General features: G+C 39.5%; 1 protein-coding gene across 1 annotated transcript in view; it reads right to left on the bottom strand.

Moving 5' to 3' along the window:
• GTDC1 (glycosyltransferase-like domain containing 1) overlaps positions 1 to 21,399 on the bottom strand; it is a gene marked incomplete at its 3' end in the record, with an annotated part of 35,664 nt that overhangs the window by 3,167 nt on the left and 11,098 nt on the right. The gene's annotated exons all lie outside the window — the stretch shown is intronic.

The raw sequence follows: 21,399 nt of genomic DNA on the forward strand, positions 1-21,399 counted from the left end.
TTATGACACAAACCCTTTTGATTTATGCAGTGCACTTATCTACTATGGTCTGGGTTTTTTTTTTCCCCCCACCCTTTTTCTGTTTTATTTTCCCATTTTTATTAGGTATTCTCTATAATGAAATGTTATTTCTACCCTTGCACCCAAGTATTGCTGTAGCACTCCTCCTATTCCACGGTCTACAACACCACACGCATCCTTTGATTGCATAAAGGAGGCACAAACAACACTAACAAGCTGCTACCTCAGCCTCCTCTAACTCACCAGGCTAGCAGAAAATGAATGTATTTAAATGTGTAAAATGAAATCATCACCCTCCTGCAACCAGTGGCAGAGTTCCCTGCATTTCACCAGAAGCAGGAGAGCAGCTCCTGTTCCCTGGCTAACGCCACTTTCCAGCCAACTGAATCCTGAACCTACAAAGAGCTGCAGAAATTTGTGTTACAGATTTGCCTTTACAAAGGGTTAAAAAAAATAATTGTGATCAAGTATTTATTGCATGCAAAACGTGAAGTTTTAATAAGCTACTTTTCAACAGAGCATGTTTGTGACTTTTTTTTTTCTTTGCTATCCACCACTTTAGTGGTTTGGGTTTAGAAATGATTTACATAATGTTTCATCATTTTAAAATATTTCATATTTTCTTCCTTATTTTTATTCTTATTCTTCAACCTATTTTATTCCCGTTCTTCCTATTTTTACATGGATTTTGAGCTCAAGATTTCTGCCAAACCAACACTGTTAATATTAAAAACTTCTGATTCTGGCTGTTTATCTTAAAACTCACAAACTTCCCCAAATATCATCACCTACACTAACACACACCCTTCTTAGATAATCTGTAGCTAGAGAACAAACACTTCCTAGCAAACAGATCCTGTATCCATCTTCATCAACCCCAGTCAATGCTAATCTGAAAGGCTCATGAAAGTAAGAGATGAATGTTATTGCCTTGTTCATCAAATATTTGATCGTTCTAAAGGGACTGTCAAACAAAATGCCAATTAAGATACGAGGTCGGGTTTATTATGAGCCATACAAAGAGGAAAAAAATAGTTTTACCTAAGTCATCTCGTATTTGTCATGAAGAGTAATAACCTCTGGACCTCATAATGACCTGGGTGCCAGACTCCAAGCAGAGGCAGGAAAGGTTCCTACAGGCAATGCAATACCCCAGCTCAGAGACTGCTGTGAGTTTAGCACTAGAATGACAAAGAAAAATGCCAAACCCTAAGACAATATATCCCAAACATCACAAAAATGAAAAGAAATGGTTGCTTGGCAAAATTTGGGGTACTTCTAGATTGCGTTATAGTTTGTCCTTTACTGATTTTTCAGAAAATCTGCAATGAGTTAGAAAGAAAACTGAACTGACATGGGATAGCATCTAAGAGCTTGTGTTTGAAGGAAGAGAGGGATGGCACATTGGGATGGAAAACACTAGAAGCAGCACAGAGTAAGGCACAAATGGAAGAGTGGGAAGAGAAGCCAGCAGTGATGCCAAGGTTAACCCAACAACTGGATAGAAAAGCACCAGGAGAAATAAGATCCAAGACAGAAGATGGGACAAAACCACTTAGCTCTGAAATATCTGAACTTGCTCAGATAGACAGAATAACTAGGAGAAAAATGTGAATAAAAGATGGTTATGAGCACAGGAAAGGAAAATGGTCTTTGCAGGACTGGCTTCAACAATTCTGCAAAGTTGAAGGAACTCAACATCATTAGAGAGAGATGGAGCCTGGCTTCTAGTAAGGCAAGGAAGGCCAAAAACTTGCAAAGCCTGCAAGAGGTAGACCCAAATTTTCTCCACTGAGAATGTGAAGTGATAAGACTCAAGCAAGAAGCAGAGCACTTATCACCACCCAGCTCATCAGCAAACCAGTATCAAGAGAGAAGCCTTGTGATTACCAGGAATTTCAGATTTAGAGCCTGAAATGACACTGCTTACATTTCTTACAGCAGGAAAAAATAAAAATCAATCCATGGAAGTGGTATTATTAGAAAAAAAAACCTTTTTGATTCACTTCGCGGCTTCACAGCATTCCCAGAATTCAACCCCACGAAGGTGAGATGCTCTTCTACTCGTTTCTTTACTGGCATAAAAGCTGTTAACTACCAGTGATAACCCATTTCCTTAGCACGAGGAGCTTAAATACCACCTGACAGCACAAGTCCCCTGAACATGCCCACAGAGCAGCCACCTACGTGGCTAATGGACTCACGCAGGGCACCGGAGGATACGCTGGAGTCTATTGCCACTTAACAGCTCTTACAAAGGCAAGAGAGGAAAGTTTATTGTCATGGAACAGGCGACATAAATATATGTCAGTTGTCATTCCCTGTGACATCAACGTGTGTTTTACCTCAGGTTATTGTTTAAGTAATAAATCCTAACAAGGTGAGCTCCCATCCCACGGAGCATCTCCGGGAGGTGGAGACACAAGGTGATGGCAAGAACGCTCCAGACATGATAATTCCTGACAGCTGCTGCTTGAGCACAAGTTAAATTGAACAGTTTATCTCGGCATAAAGATGTTATAAGGTTTTATGTTTAATTTAAAAAAATTAACATAAAACCCAGAGAAAGCAGAGTTAGGCAATCTTTCACAAACATGACATACTACAATCACTGTATAAGCTGGATTAGTACTTATTACCATGCTACTAGAGAATTAAGCTGTTTTTAGACCACCAAAGAGCTTTAAATTGCAACTTTTGTCTCTGTAAGAGAAACCTATATTTAAAATGTCTGCTAAATTCAAATTAACAGCTACATCATTAACTTACCATCTCCCCCCCCCTTCAACTGCTATTATGGAATTCTTATCTAGACCTATCAATGCTACAACATATAATATATACAGTACTCCTCAATAAATATATTGTGTGAATCCTCACAAACCCTGCATTGAAGGTGACCTTCCTAGCATGACTGCCCTAGCTATCCTCTCCAAAATATCCCCAAGCGTTCCAGTGTGTTACAAACGACCTTCTTCCACAGAGCAGGACCACCACACAAGCAGGAGCACTACTGCCTTGGAGCCTGGCCAAATTTCATGCCCATCATCCATACAAGCTCTGATCTTACACTAAAGTTTGTGCTTTAATCTGAATCACATAACATGAGGAAAGATCAAGACAATCTCACAAGAAAGATGGGGACAATCCTTTTAGCAGGGCCTCTTGTCACAGGACAAGGGTTGACTAGGTTTAAACTAAAAGGGGAGATTCAAACTAGATAGAAGGAAGGCATTTTTCTACACTGAGGATGGTGAGACACTGGCCCAGGTTGCCCAGAGAGGTGGTAGATGCCTCAACCCTGGAACCATTCCTGGTGAGGTTGAACTGGGCTCTGAGCAACCTGCTTGAGCTGAAGATGGCCCTATCTAGTACAGGGTGGTTGGACTAGATGACCTTTAAAGGTCCCTTCCAACCCCAAACATTCCATGAGCCTATGAAAATAGCCCTTCTGACTTAGGAGGACCACAGAAATATTCATGGGAAGGAAGCTGGAGCATTATCACACACTCAGAGCCATGATGTGTCCAGAGATGCTCTGAACTTTGCTGCTGTCTTCCCTGTGAATTTACACCAAAGGACAGAAAACTGGTAAAATAGAGAAGCTTTTACTTTTTTTAAAATTACCAGCAGACAAAATAACTAATACAAGTTTCCATTTATATCAAGCAAATTATAAAAGTAAAGGGGGCTAAAGTATTTTTATTTTGCTTTATAAATCTCCCTTGTGTCACGTCCCTGTGATTTACTCTTTTATGGCATTGCCCTAAATCTTTCAATTTAATTCCCATGCAACTTAACTAAAAACACATTCTGCCTTCCCCTTGGGAGACCACACAGGGCATATTTATGTACCTATGGATATGGAGGCTGAGCACTCTAACTCACCAGGCGTATGGCACAGACAGAGCTTCAAACACCACCTGGTTTTTACTGGAATATTCCCTCTGTTTGGCAGAAGTTCCTCCAGGGCCAAGGACTCATGGAGGTGGCCACTGTTTGCACTGCAGCAGGGGTAAACCAGCTCTCCCTGGGAAAGGAGGATTTCTGTAGGGTGAGTTCCTGCACTGCACGTGAAATCCAAGGCCATAAATCTCTGCTGCAAAACAACTTCATTCACAGTAAAACTGAGTTTATGATTGAAGATCTGGAGGTCCAGAGAAGAGGTACAAGCACCTTTTGCCTGCGAGGTGCAGTATTACACTAAATAAAGTGATTTTTGGACATTGCTACAAGTATGAGCCTTGTAGGGGAAAAAGATACTAAAAAACCCCCATTTAATTAGATAGCACTGACTGAATTGACAGTCATCCAGTCTTCAGGAGGGGAAGCAGGATGCTGGAAGAAGTGTCCTTGCACTCATTTAGAACTAAAACACTTGGAGGCATCAAATCCCACTGTACTTCTCACAGGGCACTGAGTGCTTTGTTCTCACACAGCTCCAGATTACACCGTTATTTATAAATACACTTCTTTCCCCAAGATTACAGTTGGGAAGCCTCATGTCATACAGCAGCAAGTCTCAATTTACCCCAAATACAGTTTATTATGGACATGGTTCTTGTGCACTGAACAGAGAGAAGTTGGGGTGCCACCAGAGACCCAACACACTGTCATCAAGACCAGAAAAACACAGAACACAGTCACACCACTGCTGATGGCAACATGTTCTCCCATTGGTCAGAAACCAACCAAAATTTGGTAGCAAATAACAATAGCTGTTAGGGGAACCATCTGCAGTGAGATTAGGGGCAGCTCAGCCTCCTGGTGAAGGCAAGCACAGGTGGGATAAGAAGTACTCTACTATGTTGGCTCCTTAAAGGTCAAGAGGAAGACAAGAGGTATGACCATGAGGAGATGCACCTTGAGAAACGAGAGCTTCAGAGATGTGTCTTCAAGCTCCCCACGATCACACCTGAGAGTTCTGGTTCCTCCATCGTTTCCTTGACTTCAACCCAACAAGTCCATGGATTTGGCTTTAAGTTATTTTTTCAGTGTAAACTGCAGACATTAATAAAGCTATTTAATATACAATGTTAAACAGACCAGTTATTTTTGTTTATTATTACACACATTTTTGCATGATCAACTTGCAGAAGTTGCATTTTTATCACCAGACCAAGCATACACAAACTGCAGGCAGATATAAAATGCTTTTCCACTTCCCATTAAACAATAGCTGCCTCTGAATTTCTGAAAAATAAATACTAATAAATGATAATCCATGACAGTATACAGTAAAACAAATTAACAACAATTTTTTTGATATGGAATGTACAAATGTCAAAAATGCTTATAGATATTATAACGTATACCTCATGAATTAAGGTTTTCTAGAGAGAGCATAATTTGAAATGTTTACAGAAATAATTAAGTCTTACTATTTTAACGTTCTTTATTTTTCAGAACAAATCACAAGGGTTGTCATGCCTTTCATCTTAATTAGGCCATGTGTTTGTCTTATTTATTTCTATGTACTTTCATAAACGTTTACAAATATTAATTGTAAAGAAAAATATTTTTTTCCTCTTGCTGTAATTACTATATGTACATCTAGTACACAGTGATAAATATTCATGGCTGCTACCCGTTCAATAGGCTTGGATTTGGGGGTTGCCTTGTATGCTAAAATACAGTAGAAATTAATACCTTGCTCTGAACTCGTGCTGCCAAATCCTTTTATTTTGGTATTTTTTATTTAAAAAACACATCCTCGCTCATTTTATACTACATTATTTTGGATTAGAGTTGAAATTTTTGTTCCTACTGTGACAGACTTTAGTCCTGTTTAAAAAACAAACAAACAAAAAAAAAACAAACCCAAAAACCAAACAAAAACAAAAAAAAACCCCCACAACTTTACTGCCCAGAAATCAAATGGATTTTACTCTTTAAAGATACCAGATCCCCAAAAAAAACCCTGTGTGTGCACATCTGCTGTGGGACACAGCTGGAGCAGCAGGGGGCTGAGTTTCTAGCCCGACTGTCACCCATCCCACCCTCTCCCCTGTCTCCTCGTGCCACCCAGACTTCCAGACCTCTGTTAGGACTGGGGGTAGGATCTTTGAGAACCTCCCATCTCAACCTGCTGACTCCACTGATGTTATCTGGCACAACTAGAACTGGGCTGAAGCTGAGTAATAGCAAAACTCTCACGTTTAAAATAGTTTCGGTTACATAAATTCATTATTTTCTTTGTAAATTATTTAGATTCCCCTCTCAAATTCCTTCCTATCCCTTTGACTCTGTATCAACCAGCTGAGCAGCACATTTACTTACCATCATATCTCAGAATCTAATTTTGGGACCAGATCCCCAGCCAATACAACTGCTTAAAAACTAGCCTTAAACACTTACTGCTGGTTTTGATGACCTTTAACTGAAAAAGATACCAAAAAGGTGTGAAAACAGTGAATTAAACTACTTTTCTATTTAACACCAAGAAGTAAGCTTGAAAATAGTCTTTCTCAGATAAGACTTTTAGGCTTTTGAGGGGGGGTGTAGTTAGTTTGTTTTGCTTCAAGTCTTCACTGAAGCTTCTTGCATTTTATGAAGTGTGTGGTACTATTTTTTTCCCTGATTTGTAATTAAATTTGGCTTCGATTAATTACTGACAGATGCACGTTTTTACTTCAGTGGCCAGATTGTTCACCATGGGCTACATCGTCCTCTCTGCTTCCACGAAGGGAGAGGTCAAGACCAAACAGCTCTAGCTGTGGTGATGGGGTGAAGGAGGAAGCCAGGAATCCACCTCATCTTCCTCACTCTGATTTCATCAGCATTAAATAATGAAGTCAAGGCACATTCTTATTAGATCAGAACATAAAATCAGAATAACCCAGTACTGAAAAGTAGCCATTGATGGAAGGTTTATAGATGATGCACAGACTGACTCTCCTCAAAGATATGCTGTGATTGAATAAGAGAAAATATGAAGCAACAAAGAAAACCTGACAGTGTATGAAGCAACAAAATCACCAAGGGTAAACAGACAGAATGTAGTGATGTACAGTGAAAGACTAAAAAAAAAAACCTTATAAAACTGATGTTCTACTCAAATAGCATTTAAATAGCAGTATTTATTATTTTACAGGCTGCAAATTAATTTCATTTGGTATCTCTTCTGTCCAATTGAAAAAAAAAAACCAAAAAATATGTCAAATGACCAGCATGAAAAACGCCCAAGAGATTGTAGGAACATGAAGAAACAAAGAATATTCTCACCAAAATAGTGAGAATTTCCTGTTTATATGAAGATGCTCGAATGAATAAAGTAAATCTATGGCTAATTTTCCTTTATTTTAAAAACTTTTGACCCACTCAAATCTTTTCCCAATTTTCAGGTTTACATATTTTATACTTTAAGCCAACAGAAGATGCACTCACATTGCACAACTGCAGAGAAAAGGACCAGGGTCTTAGCAGACTGATTACTTTTATATTTTAAGTTCCCCAAAAATCCTGTTCTCCAAATTATTTCAGACTGTTTTGTATATTGTTTATGCAGCCTGATAGCTAAATACCTTTTTTTTTTTTTCTAAATTTGAAGACTATTGTTAAAAGGAACTTAGTTTTCTCAGCACATGGGTTTTACATTTGTCTATTATCCCATGGCTCTTATTTCATCTCACACTTCTACAATCCTCAAGTCCTTAAAAAAGTATTTTTATGGCAGCAGTTAGCTAATTAAAAAAAGCACCAAAACAACCAACTCCCACTCCAGAGCATCAACCCAAGGCAGAAATAGTGCCTCAGAATGGAGACCACAAGAAAAGTGGGATTCTTCCCAGGAAACTAATACAGCCCTCGAAAAAAAATCTCAGACTGTCATAAAACCTGAGCAGCTGGCAACTCTGTCACCATGAAGTATCCATATGGAAGACCGAGATGTGTCAAACTACCCAAAACGAGTTTGGATAGTGCAGAAGATGGAATAAATAATTCAGTATCTTCAACACTTTCAACAGCAGGTAGTAGATATGCTACCTGCTCCTACAACGTGCCAAAATGTAACGCGCGAGCGAGAGCGGGCGAGAGAATGTGAGGATCTCCAACCTGTTTTCATGAGGCTATTTTGCTCGAGGAGCTTCTCTTTTTAGAGGCATATGATCCGTATCAGATGTTTGTCAGGAGCAGGCAGCACTACAGAACATTAGGGAGAACTTGGTGATTTTAATATATGTTCACAAAGTGCGTAATCCTTCATATACGTGTGGTTTTAAAAAGTATCTCAAAAACCACAAAACAAAATAACTCCAAATATGTATTTCTCCCAACGACCCCCCACACTCCTGTGATATTTGTTGCTGTAACATAGCAGGAACCTTCCTGCCTTAATACAAACCCAGCAAACTCTTCCACATGCTCAGTGAACTGGCAATCAGAAGTCCAATTTAAACGTTAGACTATAAAACTACACTGTGTGGTGTCAATCTGCTCCCTTCTCTTCCTGTACCAAACAGTCACACACTGATGTCTAAACGTGCATCAGTTATACTCACAGAAGACGAAGTAACACTTCTGTTCCCTAAAAAAATTAAGATTATAATGCTTAAGTCTCCAGATCTGTACTTGGCGGACCAAATCCATACCCACATGGAGATATTTAACAATGAGCCCGTCAGCAAAAGCCCAGGGATAGCAAGCAAACCAATACTCAACAGCATATCAATAAGGAAAACGTCAGCCTCCGTGTATTACACACCATTTTCAGCCACTACACTTTCTGATTAGAACATTTTTCCACTCAGCAAAGCCGACACTCGCTACCAGATTTGAACGATTACTCCGAAAAGGCCCGACGACCGACTCGAGTGAGATTTCAAAGAAATGAGACAAACACTCTCCTGAATTCAAAAGCTGCCAAACATATTTCATCAGACTTTCAAAAAATAATTGTTTTGCCTGTTCTGAATTAAGCTTTAAGTGCTTTAAGAGAAGTTTCTCTACAAACATGGCTCGGGATCACAAAGGGGAGCATTTGGATTGAATGTAACCCTCCACTCATATATTTATTAAATAAAACTTGCATCATGCCTGGCACATACCATAGGCTGGTTTATTTCCATTTACACAACATGATTTAAGTGTCATCTCCAGTGATGTCCTATCATTTTATTTCACATGTTATCATTACAGGTTTGTAGTTATAATGCCACCAGTGAAAGAGAAGCAATGAAAGAGTCTCAGCTTTGCAGCTCAGTTTGGAGCTCCTGACATGGGACATAAGGGACCAATGCGAAAGCAGAGACACAGAGGAAAGAATTCAAAGAAAATGTTCTAAATTCACTCAAGTGAGAAAATTGGACAGTTCTGAAGATGAAGCCTATTGTCCCTTTTTCTTCTCCAGCTCTTGGCTGCAAGTTTTGCAGGGTTAGCAGCTACACCAGTCATTTATAGTCATGTTTGGTCAACTTCTACAACGAGGAGGAGCTCCCTGAGTAACCAAATCAAACCCTGACACTGCAAAATTCTGAGATTTTCCCCACACAGAAAAATCAAGTAATAAAAATAACTAACAATGCTTTTAGGCTTCCAGATATTCTTAAAATTATGTTTTCCCAACACTTCTCATACGCAGCTGCAGCATTCTGAGACTTCTGAATGCCTTCTGTCACTAAATAAAGCATCCAGTGCTGAATGTCCATTATTGCCCTGTAACATGAAGGAGAAATTCCTGCCTCTGGGGTTGAAGTCTCTATACATAAATGAAGAGAACATACTAGCTGCTTTCTAATCTTTAAGATTAAGAAACTGAGGCCAAAGCTTGCTTATCAAGGGCCACGAAGAGAGCCAGGGCCACAGTGAGAACTCAGGAGCCCAAGCCAGAGCTGAAGATAAGCGAGTGTCACGGACTGGTGATTAAATCAACTCCTATATTATCACTCTGTCTATGTATCTGGTGGACCCTGCTCACCACAGTACCTGACAGACGTCCTGAAATAAAACCTTATCTCCATGGGACCGTATGAAGTGATACAGCACTTTCAGATACCATGTTTTCAGGCACAGATAGGACACGTATATGCCCCTACATCTGTGTGCCCATATCCACGATGTACACACACACACAACATGCAGAAATATGCACAGAGATTTTCTACACTTCTATCAAATTCCACCGTAAAAACTACAAAGCGTTTTGAATTAAGCTGTTTAAAACTGCAGCCAGGAAAATTGTTGACAACAGCTAATTTGTTATTGGGAAAAGATCCTGCATCTCTCCACCACAGAAAGCTAAAAATCTGTTCGTGGTGGCTGGTGGACAAGCTTTCCTATCTGCAAAAGCTGAGCAAAGTGAAACAGTCCTGGTCAAAGCCTCCAAATAATCCCATCTTCCCAGCAATGTCTTTGGACTCCACGTCAAACCTTTCAGGGGCTCCTGGAAACTTTACTCAAGCTCTTTGTTAAGATGACAGGAGATGTTCTTTGGAAAGTATTTCCAAAAAAACTTCTGGAGCACTGGTAGCTGTACAATCATATGGGATTAATTTTCTGTATATATCTCTATATATTGCTGGAAGAAACAAATTAACTTTAAAATTCAAAGATCTTTATACAGCCTTGTGCTCTTAGGTACAAATATTTAAGTAAGCTCTACTTCCTGTCAAACACTGAAACTGATATTAAACTACATTAAATTATTATAGATACAAGCAGTAAAATTTCTCTTCTGCTTTCTCTGTGAGCTCTTGCATCTTGATATTTCTTGAACTGAGTATTAAAATAGAATTTAATATTATCCATGATTTAAATTCCTGCTTCTATTAAAATCCTAAGTGTGTACTCGATGTCCAAACACACGCCCAGAAGCCTGGGCCAGAAGTAGTATCACGAATATCCCTCATAAGGGATGGCTCCACAAAATGTCTCAGAAAAACAGTATTTATTTATCATATTTCTTCCCCAAGAATCTTGTGATGACTTCAGGACGCCATCCATTCATTCACCTTGGTTTATTAATGTCTTTTTAAGAAAATAAATCACCTACAGAGAAGAGAGGAGCTTAACCATTCCAGCCTCAACTAAACCCAAAATCCCCCACTAAGCCCTGTGACCACCCGTTCTACATACTCAGCATGGTGGGAGACAAAGTATAAAAAAAATAAAAAGAGTTGTTTCCTTCTCTCTTACTCTTCTATATTATTACTAAGAATAAAATCAAGAAGGAGCAAGGTACTAGTGAAAAAAACATTCCAAAGTCAGATCCACCAGGGTGACACAGTGCAGTGTCCTGACCAGTCCCACCATAGACCTCCTGAAGGCTCCTGTTTCAAGAGAAAATTAAACAAGACTGCACAGTTCTAGATTGACATTTTCCAGCCTTGTGTCATGTTACATTATTTGAATGAATCTCAACTTTTTAAAACATGTAGGCACCAAAGAAAAGTAAATGAGGGCTGTAAAAAAAAAAAATCCTTCTATGAAATATAATACCTCCTAGAAGCAGAAGAGCCACCCATGTTGAGTATTATCAAAGAACAGGTAACAAGGTCTTTAAGAATATACCATCCACTCTTTTTACTCTAAGAATAAGATTATATTATTATTTCAGTTTTCATCCATGACTTCACTCAGGCTGTGCCTACAGGTTTTTGCACGTCCATCTCACACGAGTCATTAGATGAAGCCCAGGGTTCCTTCAGAAGCTGCCCTCCTAACCACTTCACCTTTAGGGTTCAGAGGGCCCACTTTTATTGAAAAGACAGAGCCTTAAAACTACAAAAAAGACTCTTCAGAAGGATGGAAAAAAAAAAAGCAGAATTTTTTCCTCAGTTACCCAAGAAACTAGAAGGAGCAAGCACTGAACCTCCCTCTTAGTCTGTTCTTAACTCTTCTGCACAAACAAAATTCCCTTTTATCTTCCATTTATTTCCATTTTTACCTGAAAGGTAGAGTTGGGCTTTTATGTACAACACACAGGAACTGGACTTTTTTTTTTTTTGCAGAGCACTATTAGACTAGGCTCTACTTCTGCTGATATGAATGCATTACCTGAATTTCCCCAAAAATAACAATTTTGCCCCTCTGATTTAAGCCTGGCGTATATTTAACATACCGTTCATCTCTACATGTTCTCACTGTTGAAGAACTCAGCGCAGGTGTTATTAATAAAATAAATTTATTTTTAAAAAGGATGCTATTCTATAAGCTTTTGAAGCTCACACATAGTCTAACTTAACCCAGCTTGGGCTCATCTGGTCTTTAAATGACTCCTTTCATGTGGTCAGCCCACGAGCCATACGTACTGCTGCTCAATCACGCCACTGTACATCGTCAGCGTGAGGATGATTTGCATGATTTGCATTTCCTGTACTGCTCCAGCTTCAATGAGCTCTAAGCACCACGTACAAAAGAAACCACCGCCAAGTAATGCAAACATTTTAGTTAAACCAGATGAGGCTGTTTTAGTCAGGCTGCCAATAGTGGGGAAGAAGGGGGAAAAAAAAAAAATATATAAGTCTCAGGGATATCCTGTTAAATAAGGATTTATTTGGAGGGAATCTGAACCTTAGATTCATACTCTTACTTTTATAAGTTGTATGAATTCCTTGAAAAATATGGCTTAGCAGAAAATAATTCAGAAAAGAAATAAAAATCACCTTTGCAATGCTCCTTAGGTTTGGGCACCACATTGTGTAATTTATTTAAGAGTACACAAAAGGTTTCTGCTTGTCTTAATTTTCCTACAGTATAAAACTAAATCTAATTAAACCAAAATCACTGATTGCTGGCTAAAGTTTCTCCTTATGAAGAAACGTCTTTATTTTATCACAAACGATCGATAAAAGCTGTTGGAGAAAGAACTATGATAAAAACAGCATTACAGTGGGATTCAATGAATAACTACTAAAGTTTAAAAAAAAAAGTACCAGAGCCTCGTTGTCTGTTGAAAAACAGAGACAGATGGGGAGACAGACCTATATGATGCTACAAATAGATGAATATCTTGTAAGGATTTCAACAAATGTTAGAAGACCTAGTCAAAATTTGAAAAATGAGAGATTTGCATGTGCTGCTGTACTGAAGTTCACCTGAAATCCAAGCCCTGATATAATCACGATGCATAATATCAAAATTTCAAAGATAAGACTAGAAATAGAGTATACTTAAAGCTTTTAGAAGACCTTTGCCAGAAAACGGGACAATTAATGTCACTATTTAGTACAAACCCTGTCTTAGTACAGCCAAAAAGGGTAAGTTTACTTTAATAACTACTTTGGAAACGAGGTGCATCCTGTTCCCAGCTTAAGAAACAAAAGGTGGGCATATGAATTTCACATGCAATATCACATTTTATAGTAATTTTCTTTAAAATGGTAGATAAATGCAGACAGTGGAAAGCTCAAGAAATAACAGCATGCTGATACAGCACATGGCATGTGACCAGCAACAGGGTGTACATCACGTATGCCTGATAGAGACCCGAGACGCTCCATGCGAGCACTCAGGGAATCTGCATAGAATCATGCTTAATAAAAACCACAGAGAACTCCCACTGCTGTTGGTTCCAGAGGACATTCCTTTTCAGAAAATTAAGTTGTATCTTCCTTCTTCTGTATTCAAACACAAACTAAGTAGTGGTAGAAACTGGGAGTGAGGGGTTAAATTCTGTCTCGGATACAGAAATTCCACTTAGTTCATTGTTGTCTGCAAACGCACCCTCCAAAGCAACATTTCATCACCACGCTGTGTTGTGACTGTATGATTTAGTAATTGCAATGGCTACTGTAATAAAAATGCATTCTGTCATTTTTCCACTTAGAGAGCCTCTGTATAATGCTCTTATTTAAAGGTCAGCTAATTTTATTATGGAAAGTAACTAATAACCTTTATTAACTCTGAGGCTCGCAGTTTTCTAGCATGTCAACCAAATAAATAACACACTGAAGGAAGATGCAATACAAACCCAAGCTGTGGAATATAGTCTCAACTGTATGGGGGGGAAAAAAAAAAAGTGTATTTGCTATAGGTAAAAGAGGTCCTTGGAAATTTAATACTTTTTTTTTCTCTAGAAATTACAAAAGTGTGTATCAATGGAGCTTTTTAAAAGGCAGGCTGCTGGTCTTCCCCCATGCTCCAAGATGCTGAGAGCACTGAACAAGGTGCTAAGTCCACTCATGTCCCAGCACAATCAATAATCCTAAATGTTGCACAGCACCTTTGAGGGTTTTTTTTTGGGTCATTTTCTAAATTTGCAGGATATGCAGAATACTGGAGAACATAGCTAAGAACTTTGCTTACAAACTTTTCTGCTCTCTTTAGCTTAACAAAATGACTGAATAACATTAAAATCTCCATGTTAAAAATACAGGTATTTTATTCTCATGACCTTTCTTGTATGGGAAGTATTATTAATGTGGAACACTTAAAAATTATGCAAGAATGTCCACTATTTTATTAAACAGTTTTGGTTCACATAAGTAGATCAGAACGCAGCATTATTCATGAACAGCCTTTCCTAGCACACAGCTTTGGGTGAGTTTGTTCCTAAGAAACATTACTACGCTTGAAACTAAAAATAGAAAACTATTTTTAGCTATTTAATTACACGAGGAAAAGACATCATTTTTATCAGGTTTGAATTTAGAGAATGATTCTATAATGCACCCTGAGTGTAGATGATGAAAATCCCTGGCACCCAACCTCCGGGCTCACACCCCGGCTGCAAGTGGAAGCAAAAAAAAAATTGGGTTTTAAAAGATTCCAGCAACAATGGTCTTGTGACTAAATCAGAAACAGAAGCAGAAGTCATGAGCCAAACAGATACCTATCGGTTTCCTTGAGCTTAATCTGATTAAAACATGGCTCTCAAAAATGTTAAATAGAAATGCCACGTCAGAGAGCAGGCAAATGATAAAAATAGCTCATGACAGGAAATCATTATTAAACCAGCATTACTGGTGTATCTGTTATGGAAATTTCCTTGTAATTTTTCAAGGTTTCCCCTTATGTTTTTTTTCTTCACTTGCCTGATACACTTTTTTTTCCTTCCCCCCTCAATGGCGTGTATATTTGAGATGTAAAAAGAAAATTATCACTGCAATTTTCCAACTATACTCTGCTCAATACCATCTCAAGTGTGTCATACATCATCTTGTCATTCACTTGAACAAGAAATCACATAATATTCAGAGGCAGAAAATAATCCAAAATAGGCAAGTGCCACTACGGCAAAAACACATTCAGATGGCATTACAGGAAAAAGAAACTGAAAAAGAATCTTCAAGGGCTTTCGTAATGAAGCATCTTAAAAAAATATTTAAGTGGGGGTAAAGTTTCTCTGAAAAGCTGCTGAGAAGACAGAAGAGCTGTTCAAGTCCACCAACCAAAATTAAAACAAAACTGTTGATAACATCACAGATCAACCTCAATGGATAAAATAGTTTCCACAAATAAAATTCAGCACCCTTAAAAAAACAAAGTCATTATGATGATCCTTCCTACTATTACCATCCCTCTCACAACCACCCTCTGGATCCTCTTGCCTTTGGAACATTCCATAAAATACAAACTAGAGTTGCAAGCATCTTGTCCTGCACTTAGTTACAAGATCCAGAAAAAGCTTTTAGAAAAAAAAAAAAAAACAAAACAACCAAAGAAAAAATAAACATGAAAAATTATACTTTGATAAAGCTACTTCAATGAATAAAAACCTATTTTGGCTGATGGAAGTGACTTTGACAAACTTTAAGAGCCACCCCAAAACCCCTTAGTTTCTTTTTTTAAATGTCATTGATGGGGAAAAAGAAAGCACCAATCCAATGAGCTGGCTTTTCATTGAAAAAAGGCATTTCAGCTCTAATGATGATTCAGGCTTCCCTGAAGAAGGGCCCCAATTCTGTTGACCATAGATAGGTAGGCTGGCTTTTCAGCCACTGCTCATCATCCCAACATCCTCCTCATCGCTGCACGGGGATGCTCAAATGCTGAGAGGTTTTAGAACTTGAAGTCAAATTCAGAATTATTTGTTTGTGTCACATAGTGAGAAAAATACATGAGGGGAAACAAAGAGGCAACTTCAGAGACATCTACACAGAACCAGGGCTGGTCCATAATCAAAGCCCAACTGCCACCCACCTAAAATCCAAGGGGACAACGCATCCCAGGAATAATGACAATTCTGAAGGACAGCAGAGTCACCATGTGCTTCACAAGTGTCTTCAAAGACCTGCCGGATTTTGGTCCTGGGTGTTGTCATATTGTCCTGTAACAGCCAAGCTACCTCTGACTTGGCATGAATGGGAACATGCATCCCATTTACAGCACTGCTTAAGCCTTATTCTATAAAGAGTCTTCCAAGAGCACCCACATCTACTCTTCTTAATACCCCTCCCACATGAAGATTATCTAATACAGGGAGTAATCAGCTCAGGGTTTTACTACAGTCATCCTTGACAAAGCAGGGAAAAAAATACCCAGCTGTGAAGCAGGAGAAAGTCAAAATTCAAAGCATCCACGTTTATTGAAATCAACACAAACTTGTTTTGATCTCAACACAAGAGGAGTGTTTCTTCTTGATAGAGAAATGATGGTAAATGTGAAGCTTGTATTTCTGCAGTGGGCCTCTACCAGGACACATACAATGTCACAATCTAAAATGCCAGGAAGAAAAACTGATGAAGGTTAAACCAGAAATGGTCTAAATGGCTATTTTAACATTTTACTCTGCCACAACATGGTAAAACACAAAAATTTAAGGGGTGTGGAGGGCCAAGATGAGCTAAGCTGGAGTCGTCTGCAAACTGGTTCGCAAATGGTGCCTGAAAATGACTTCAAATGCTCTTGAAGAGGAATCAGTTAAGACAAATCCCAAAATCCTGAAGTGCAGTCAATATTGCCTTCCCCTTTCTACCCCCCTTCCATTGTTTCTTAAGTCAGCAGCAAGGACACAGCATGGCAAATCCAACAGGTGTGAGGCTAGAGCCAGGGCAGAAGGAAGAGAAGTCACTTTTCACCACCAGTACATTGGCACTCAAGAAGGAGCACTCATTTTTCATACCAATTTCAATAAACACCAAATATTACCAACACAACATAACCCTACCTCCTGAAATGCTGTCCTGCTGTCAGAATTAAATCACTAATTTGAAATGCCAATACAGAAGCATGGACTAATAGATTATTAATTATAGCATCAACAACAGCAGCAATAACATAAAGAATGGACCAGAAGGAAGAGCCAAGCAGACCCTTCCAGGAGAGAACCGAATGGGCAGAGTTCAAGCGTGTACCATCAGCCATCCAGATCGATGGAAATTTGGTCACAACACACTTTCTCATGTTGTACTCCCACTCAGATCCATCCTCTATTACCCTAGAAAATGAGACATGAGAGGGGAAAACAGGCATCCTTGTGGTTCTCAGGAGCAAAAATATATATGTGTAGAGTTATAAGGATGGCCAGAACACCTCCGATGGCTGAAGGCTAAATGAGTCATCCGCTTCAGAAGAATGACCAGTAATTAAACAAATATCTGTAAAGCTATTAAGTGCAAGTATCAATTTCAACCTATGACACTGAAAGGAGAGATGTTTCTCATGTACTGAAACCACTGATGTATCATACAGTCGAGTCGCTTGCAAAATAACCCCTCACCTAAGGAAATCCTTCTCCAGAGGAAGCCAAACAAAAACAATCTAAAATATTTATTGCCATAAATTCCATCTCTGCTCCATCAGCTCCTTAAGAGACATGACATCATGCTAGCTACCTAGACCTGTCTGGCTGATAATAGTCCCAGATTTCAGGCTGAAGACTAAACTGCAGGAGCATGGAGGGGTGTGAGTCTACAGGTCACCACAGATGCCAAACACAAATCTGACTGGCCCAAGCCAGAGCTGACACTCCAGCAAATATGGAAGGGTCTGGCAGTGGCAGAGGCTGACACCACAAAAACAAGGCTTGCAATATTTTTGCCTTCTTTTCAGCCTCTTGGGACTGGAAGTAGGAATGTTCTATCACTTAGCCTAGTAAGCTCCATCTCCCTTTGCTCCACAGTTTCTTCTTCTGCATTGCTAGACCTGAGCTGTACGAGCTCCAGCCTTTAGTGCTTTAATGAAGTCCTTCTATACAGCTCATTTCTAGATGTTGAACCTCATCAAGTTCAACAAAGGCAAGTGAAGGGTCTTGTACCTGGGAAGGAGAAACACCCTGCGTTCCACAAACTGGAACCCAGGAGGTTCCACCTGAACAGGAGGAGAAACTTCTTTCCCATGAGGGTGGCAGGACCTGAAGCAGGCTGCTCGGAGAGATTCCAAACCTGCCTGGACACCATCCTGGGCAACCTGCTCTGAGTGAACCTGCTTTGGCAGGGGGGCTGGACAAGATGATCCCCATAGGTCCCTTCCAACATCTACCATTCTGTGGTTCTGTGATGTTACTTGTCAAGATGTATTTGTCCATTTTCCCCTTCCTAGCCCCTTCCCTCACTAAGTGCCACGAACTTGGCAATCTCATATTCACAAATCAGGCTTCAAAGATGCAATTCTGAATCGTCTTGACTCAGGCCGTGACAGGAAGGGGCAGGGACCCCCAAATGCATTGCTCTGTGCTTCAGTGGGAAGGAGCAGATGGCCGCCTTCCAGATGGCCACCAACCTCATCTCACCGATTCCAACATCTGCACCTTGACTTCCCTCTCAGAGGACAGTCCTGAGACAGACTGCAGGTCACTGCCCACGGCTCTCGGCTGCACGGCTCCTCCACGAGCCAGAGCACTCTGCAAAATGCAGAATGACAAGCTGAAAAAAAGGTTAAGACTGAAGTTTGGAGAAGGGTAAGACTGAAAACAAAGTTCAGAAGTAGGAATTAAGGAGAAACCCATCTTTAAGATTTTAAATGTTAGATTTTAAATAATCCAATTGAACTTTTTAAATAAACAAATTGGACTTTTTCTCACCAGACACAAACGTCCCTTGCTTTTCACATGGGACCTTGTAAACCAAGGGAATGCCTCCACACTGGTCATTTGAGGCCTTCCAGTACTTAGAGAGACCCAAAAGAAAGCTGGGGACAGACTTTTTAGCAGGGCCTGTTGCAATAGGACAAGGGGTCATGGTTTTACACTGGAAGAGGGAGATTTAGACTAGACAGAGGGAAGAAATATTGTACATTGAGGGTGGTGAGCCCCTGGCCAGGTTGCCCAGAGAGGTGGTTGATGCCTTAATGCCTGGCACCATTCCAGGTGAGGTTGGCTAGGGCTCTGAGCAACCTGCTCTAGTTGAAGATGTCCCTGCACACTGCAGAAGGTTTGGACTAGATGACCACTAAAACATCCCTTCCAATCCAAATAATTCCATGGTTTGTACCTAACAAGAATCAAGAAGCCAACCATGAAAACCCAACCCCACAATGGTTTTGCCTCCAGCTCATCCCACAGCTGACAATGGGTTTATTTTTCAGCTTCCAAACTGAGGTTCTAACAGTACTACAAGAGCACTCACAAGTAGGCTTCATCTAGCTTTAAACACAAATTCTGCAGGACTCAGTAAAACAGTGGTTAGTGAATTTTAGTTTGAAGCAGCCGAAGAGTGATTTGGAGCTGTGTGTACCATCTAAACCTAATCTTAATGCAATCACAAATTATATTGTTTCTTCATATGAACTTCATCCAACTTCTCTTTGGGGCAGTTACCTTCTTGTTGGCAGGTCTTAAGTTTTGGAACAAAACAATTTGGGCTGTTACAATAAGAAGCTGGTGTGAATTAATGATTTCACCAAATTTACAGCATATATCCTTCTACCTTTTATTTAATAAACTCAAAAATTAAAATGTTACTGCTGATTCTGGATGTATAAACTCCCCAAAAGGCCTATTTCCAAACATTTAAAAGAAAAGTGTATTTTATAATAAAAAAAGTGAGTATACTGCATTTCCAAATTCGTTAAAATATAAAATTCTGGTTACAAGCGCAACAATCTGCCTAATTAGTTTTTCCTAATTAGCAGGATGCTCTAACCTCTTTAATAAGGCTTCTGTGGACAGAATGTTCCATATTGGTTATCCATCTGAGGAAAAAACTAAACAAATACTTCTGAAGGACAGCTAATAGAACAAGCGTGGTCGGGCTTCGTGGTCAGGAGGCTGCTCTGGTGTGTAATGCTGGCAAATCTGCAAGAACGTGGAATGTTCTACCTTAAATGTAACTCACTCTACAACCCCTCTGCATCTGAAAGGCAAAATTAACAGTATTGCTCAGTGGAGCTAATGAATTTACAGTTTTAAATTTCACAGCAGGTGCTGGAAGGCAAATAAAATGAGAATTAAAATGAGAAAAAGGAAAAAGAATAAAATCAGAATAAAATCAGAATAAAATCAGAATAAAATCAGAATAAAATCAGAATAAAATCAGAATAAAATCAGAATAAAATCAGAATAAAATCAGAATAAAATCCACTGTGGAAAAGTGAGCTCAAGAGATAGCAGGAAGGCAAATACCACAGTGATGCTGTCAGATCCCAGAGCATGGCTGTAGTTTCCTCCACTGTGAAGCATTTGCTCTCTGCACACAGGTTTTGTACCTTCCTCTTTGTGATCCGAGTCCTAACAGGCACCTAGTAATTAGTAGGTAACAATATTATCTCCAAATCCCACCTCATCCTATAAAATCCATCCTCACTATGACTATACATCGACCGTGTAATTCAGAGACTACTGGTTAAGAGATGAAGAGCCCCAGCAACATCTGTGGGCAGAGGCAGATGCTCAAGATAAAGCAAATTCAGGCCCTGGGTTTAGCAGGAGTTTGCAGAGCAGCTGCTGAGCTTCAGCTCAACAGCTACAATATCCTTTATACTGCTTAAAAATGCAGGAAGCCACAAGTAGCTCCAGCTCCCTCTCTGCCACCAAGTTATTGACCCCGCTCGCTCACACACTGAGTCCAGCCATGCTTGGAACACACTGGTCTCATCACCCACCCGTGGATGACCTGGAGGCACAGGAAAACTCTGATCCTTCCTTTTTTTTTTTTCCAATCAGTATCTAAGAAAAATAAAGAGCTATGTGCAAAATATAACCTAAGAACCATTCTGTGGAAAACACCTGCTAATGACAGGAGCTACAGAGACACCATCAATATTGTCTTCAAACATGTCTGAACCTCAGAGGCCCCATGCAAACCCCAACATCAACGACCTTCCATAGAACCATCCATCAAAATTAGTACTTTGTGTTTTTTCATTGTAGCTCCTTTCTAATGCTGAATGTACACTCCACTCATCATAATGTAGCAGGGCACGTTAGAACTGGTTTTCTGTATTGATATGCAAAAATATATACAAGTATTTTTCAGTCTGTTTACACTAGAATGAGTAATCACTCAATGCAAGACTACTCATGGTTCTCTCCATGTCAAAACAAAAAAAAGAAGGAACAGG

This window comes from Merops nubicus, unplaced genomic scaffold, assembly GCF_000691845.1.
Source record: "Merops nubicus isolate BGI_N331 unplaced genomic scaffold, ASM69184v1 scaffold15425, whole genome shotgun sequence".
NCBI classification, from domain to species: Eukaryota; Metazoa; Chordata; class Aves; order Coraciiformes; family Meropidae; genus Merops; species Merops nubicus.